The sequence below is a fragment of the Aulonocara stuartgranti genome (genome assembly GCF_965226115.1).
Source record: "Aulonocara stuartgranti genome assembly, chromosome: 3".
NCBI classification, from domain to species: domain Eukaryota; kingdom Metazoa; phylum Chordata; class Actinopteri; order Cichliformes; family Cichlidae; genus Aulonocara; species Aulonocara stuartgranti.
Window position 1 is genome coordinate 12,815,891 of NC_138941.1, and position 6,036 is coordinate 12,821,926.

Below are 6,036 nucleotides of genomic sequence, written 5' to 3' on the forward strand. Positions count from 1 at the left end.
CATTGAGAGGTGGGCAACGACGCCAGGGGTGAGGTGTACACCCTGATGGTAATATGGACTCCGTGATTGTGCCCACCCCTAAGGTCCTATATGTATGTGTAATGAGAGTGTGAATAATGTGAATGTCTAAGTTGTGGGATAAAATTGAGGCAGAGGCAGCCGGAAGGGGACAGAGGGGGGGGGGGGGGGGGTAGCCTCCTCTGCACCCTGGTGACATACCCCTACTCCAAGGCCCTGCATGTGTGGGTGGTTGTGGTGGAACGGGAAGAGGGAGGCAGCTGGAGATGGGGAGGGAAGGAAGGGAGGGGCAGGTAACCCCTCCCTGGGGCCAGCTCCCCCGCTGACCCCAGTAGGCACTCCCACACTCCGCGACCCGCCAGAGAAAGAGGGCCCAGGCCCATCCAGACCGGGGCCCAGTGCAGCAGCGCCTCCCGGCCCCACAGAGCCCGGGACAGTTGACCCAACCCCACCACAGAGAAAACTGCACCCACCCCACCATCCACTCATCTTCCAGACTACATAAGACAGTAAACGCCCAGGCTGAGATCTTCCTCCACCTCTCCTGTATCTCCCCCTCCTGCAGAGAGAGTCCCTGAAGAGAGGAAAGCTCCTGCAGATGTGACCATCTCCCCCACCAGTTGAAGAGCCCCCCAGGTGGCTCGACGCACCGGCGGCACCCTGCTCCAGGGCTGGGCCCCCATGCACCCACCCGCCCACAACCCCGGCAACACACCAACCAGGACCCAAGCCCCCGAGGCCCGGCCCGGGCCCCAGCCCGGAGACGGAGCGCCCCCAGAACCTCACGCCCATCCTGGACCCACCCAGGGGCAGCCAGGCTACCAGGTCAGTAACCCACGTCCGTCAGCACAGACCCTCCCCTAGCCACGCTGCACGCAGCCGCGAGGAAACAGTCACCTGAGAGCCAACAGAGCCCCCAACCGGACATGACCGCTACCCCGGCTGGCCATCTTCCGCTCCTACTGCAGCAAACACATCGGCGACAAACACATCCAGCGATGGATGACCGATGGAGACCACAGTTTCACCAAGAGTGGAAGGCAGCGCCGGGCGAGTTACGCCACAATTTGCCAATGGATTGTAGATGCTTGGGCTAACATGGCTGCTGGCACTGTTGTTCGAGCTTTCGCAAAAGCCGGCATCATTTCCGAGGAGCCGCACGGCACGGAAAGTGACTCTGACAGTGAAGAAAGTGAACCTGGCATGTTTGATGGAGATTTAGCGCAGCTGTTAAATTCAGACACAGAGGATGAGGACTTCGATGGGTTTGATTGATGATAAAAATGTGAGTACCAAACTTTGTTTTGCTCCTGCTTTATTTTTAAATACGCACACTTGTATGCTTGTGTGTTGTTGATGATGACGATTACTGGTAATAAAAATGTGAGTAAGGTACCGAACTCAGGTTTGCTCCCGCTTTATTTTTAAATACGCATATGGTACTTGTATGCGCCCTATGATCCAATGCGCCTTATGTGTGTGTTAAATACAGTAATGGCACACATAACTGAGACTGCGCCTTTTAGCACAGTGTCTTATGGTCGTGAAAATACGGTAAATTTACTTATTATTGTGAAATATTATTTCATGATCATTATTTTTCACAATAACAGAGATTATTCCTGAGGCATTTTATTTATTCCCAGCCATTTTTAATCCAAAATGTCCTTTTTTTCAAAGTCAGTCTTTATTTCAAAATCCCGTTTTTCCCAATGGCCTATTTATTTCATTATTATTACACATTATTTGACCACAAGCAATCTTTTCTGGTTTGACGCTGTCTTTGTAGCCAGAAACCAGCTCTCTCCTCGGCTTCCTCCACTACACGCTTCCCCCACGCCAGTCTCCTCCGTCACTATAAAGGGGAGAGTCATGAGCTCCATCACCCTCACCTGTGCCGTCCAACGTCCCGCCACCAGCCTCCACTGCAGCAGGCCAGAGACCACACCCCTGCCACAATAAGTAAAAGTATATCCTTGCAGTACCCTTAATGCTAAATATGCTAAATTAACCGCTGCCTTTGCCCCTTTGGGATTATTCTTATGTCACTGGGATGTTGACCTTTGACCTTCACATTAGAGAGATGGGCAGACATAATTAGTGTATGAATTTTAAAGTAACAGGTAATAAAGAGAGTGTAGCAAATGTAGTCAGGTTTATTACTCTGTATCACACATGAGTGCCCGAGGGAGGCGGGGCTGACTGGGAAGACACAGGAAACAGAGAGACAGGGCTGACTCGACATGAAACGATGAAACGTGGGACACGGGAACAGAAACTAAACACAGGCTGAAATGAACACTGAGGGAGGGAGAACTAAGATTACTGAGAGCCTGATAAATAAGAAGAACAAAAACCAAGAAAAACAAGAGTCAAAGAAAACCAAAAACACAAAGCATTGGGCCAGGACCCACTGCTGTGACATTTATATGTGATAAAAACATTAAAAACTGCTCACATGTTGAAATCTTTCTACGTATACTTTAGGTTCAGCTCTCCAGCCTGGCATTTGGTTAAGCATGATTCAAACATTTGATTTTGTTTAACTGGTTTTAATTATAGTTACTTTTTGTGAACATTTGTTGCAGCATTTAAAAATACATCATTTATTTTCAAACTTTTATTTGATTTAGAGCATCATATTTGACCAACGTAAATGTTTTAATTTCATATAAAATAACTGAAGCAGTGAACTAAATATCTGAAATCTTTCCTTCCTTAAAAGTTATAATCCTACTTAAGTTATAGTGCAAACGCTTAAGCAACAAATATACTTGATGCTAATTAATTAATATTTCCCTTTGATGTTGCAACTATGCGGTCACTTCTGTCTTTAAACAAAATAATATTTTCCAGTTACAGAAATCATAAAGTCCAAACTACACTGAAAAAAATATGTTGTTGGATTTACTTAATTCAATGGTGGACATTTGTTGCACACAGATGTTTTGCTTTGGCAGCAACTTAAACAATTGAGTTAAATTAACACAATTTATTCAAGTTCAATAAGCCTGTGCAATTTGTGTTGATAAAATGTGACTTAAACATGTTTTGATGAAGTAATTTGAGCTCTTGGAATATTTTAATCCTTCACAATTTTCTCACTTTATCCCAACACCATTCAATAACTTTTACCCAATACTACTTGGTCACTTAAATACTACATGTTATCTTCAAATTACATTTTGCTATTATATTCTAGTATCAAATACACAATTTTCAAATGGAGGCCTTATAACAGATTATATTGTTCTCTTCCAAGATGGTTGCTGGCATCCACCAGTAACCTTTCAAAACAAAATGTCTAATTTCACTGCATTGACAGTAGGTAAAGAATTAAACTGACATTACTCCTCCACTGAATCTACATAAATCAACAGTTAAATAATGTCAGTTCTTCCGTGTTCTCTGGAATCAATCACAGCAAAGAAATTAGACTGTTTCTTTTGAAAAATGTTGGGAAAGAACAAATCAAGATCAAAAATCAAGATTCAGTTAAACAACAATTATAACTAAACAATTTGAGATAATGTTAGTTTCCATTAACATTAAATCAGGTTACTGAATTGGCAAACACCTTCCTATTAACATTACCCATTTTACCCCAATAACTAAAGAAATTAGCACTTGCAGGTCAAAACCTTTATTCAAGAGATGCAAAAATAACATTGATACAGTGACTGTCAAAAATTACAGCACTGATCATACTGTGACATGTTGGTTCAAAACAGCACACTTAGAAATATTCAGCGTTCTTTACTTCAACTGAATGAAACTGAAAACACCATTTCACACGACCCAGATGGGATATTTAGACTGTATAACTGTTCACGCTACATCTCTTCACTAGTAAAAGAAAGAAAAAATACAAAGAGAAATTTAAAAATGCTGCCAAAATGCTGCACAGAGCAAAAGGAAAAACAAACAACAACAAAAAAATGGCCCTGTCCTCATGGCAGTTGCAGTGTATATAAAAATGAACCCTGCGATCTGTTCCTGGAATTGAGCTTCAAAAATGCAGCAGAACAAGTGTGAGATTTAAATGTCTTCTCACCTAGAGCTGATCACCTTGCATGCATAACAGTGAGCTTTCCTTGCAGGAGCAGTTTTGTCTTAGTTGTGAGCTTTTCTTGTACCGGACTCTGCGTAAAAGGGTAGAGTGGAGACCATAATAAAGTGAATTACAGTAATCTAGTCTTGACGTAACAAAGGCATGGATAAGCTTTTCCAAGTCATTGTGCGGGATGTAGTGTTTGGCCCTGGAAATAAGGCGAAGTTGGTAGAAACTAGATCTGACGACAGCAGATACTTGTTTATCAAGTTTAAATGAGCTGTCAAGTAGCACACCCAGATTCCTAACAGTGTCAGGGAAAGAACTAGTGAGAAAACCAAAAGCATCATGAAGTTTGGCACGAAGAGCGTCACTGCCAAAGATCATAATTTCAGTTTTCTTATCGTTAAGGTTAAGAAAATTTGCCAGAAGCCATTGCTTGACCTCACACATGCACTCTCGAAAGTTACTCACGGACATAGCTAGATCATCATTCAGCTCAAAATAGATCTGGATGTCATCGGCATAATAGTGAAAGGCAATGTAGTATTTCTCAAAAATGACACTTAAAGGAAGCATATACAGTGAGAACAGGGTAGGGCCTAGCACAGATCCCTGGGGGACACCACAGCAAACAGGTACAGCGGAGGAGGAGGAGGTGGCCAAGTGAACCGAAGAGAGCCGATCGGAGAGGTAAGATTTAAACCAATCCAAGGCAGCGCCCTTGATGCCTACAGTGTGCTCTAGTCTCGCCAATAGTATGTTATGGTCAACCATGTCATCAGAACCAACCACGACGCAAGAGGAACACTGATGACGTGCAACCCCATGACCCAATCTGGGGCAGTGATGTACCAGCGGAGTTCAAGTTGTGGACCACCGGACAGAAGGTCCTGCACTCACTGTTCCCATGGGTCGGAACTGGAAAAAACACGTTAAGAATTGAGACTCTTGACTACCGATTTGGACTTTTCCTGAACAGCTCAACAAAGATAAATAAGGCTCAGAATGAGGAAATCGACGCGATCAGAATAGTGGTGATGCAACACAGGGTCGCCCTGGACATGATTCTCGCTGAGAGAGGGGGCCTCTGTGTCTTATTCAACACCACTTGTTGCACCTATATCCCGGACAACGTGCACTCCTTGACCATGACCACCGCCCTAGACAAGTTGCGACAACTGAGTAATGTGCAGCAACAAGACTATGTCACGAACAATGAGGACTGGCTGACCTGGCTGCTGAGTGGCAGCTGGAAGACCCTCGTGATAAAAGGACTCGTACTGATAGGAGTTCTGCTTCTATTATTATGCTTGTTTTCTACATGTATCCTACCATGCATAAGATCCATGATTGACAAAATGGTACAGGCCACAGTAATTACCTATGTTGGACTGCCACTAGAAGATGAACCGGATGAAGAAGATTTAGTATAGAAACACACACACACATACTGAATGATGCTACAATTGAAAATGTTATAAGCAAGTGATTGTTGGCTGATAATAAAGTATGATTAAGTGAAAAATATTAACATCAGGAGGGGATGTTAAAGAAGAAACGCTTTTATGAGTTTTATGTTGCATTAAAGTACATGTTCATATTTTACTCTTAATAGGAAAAGAACAAAATGTACTACTCGCTCTGTTTATAGAAAGAGGAAGTTCACCCTATGATATTTATACGAACTTAGACACACACACACACACACACACATATGCAAAATTAGAGGAAACTGCTATGCTTGTTTCACCCTGCTATAAATAATAAACGACTACTGCAGCTCGGTGTGAGTCCTCTCTGAGCCCTCACCCGTGCAGCACGTTAACCGTCTCCAAGTGTCTCAGTGTTGTTTATTCACCTAACTGTTTGATAACTGTAAATCTCTGACAACAGTTTATTTATACCATCTTCACGTGAACACATTCAAGAACATCACAGATGAAGAAACATTAAAAACTTCCACA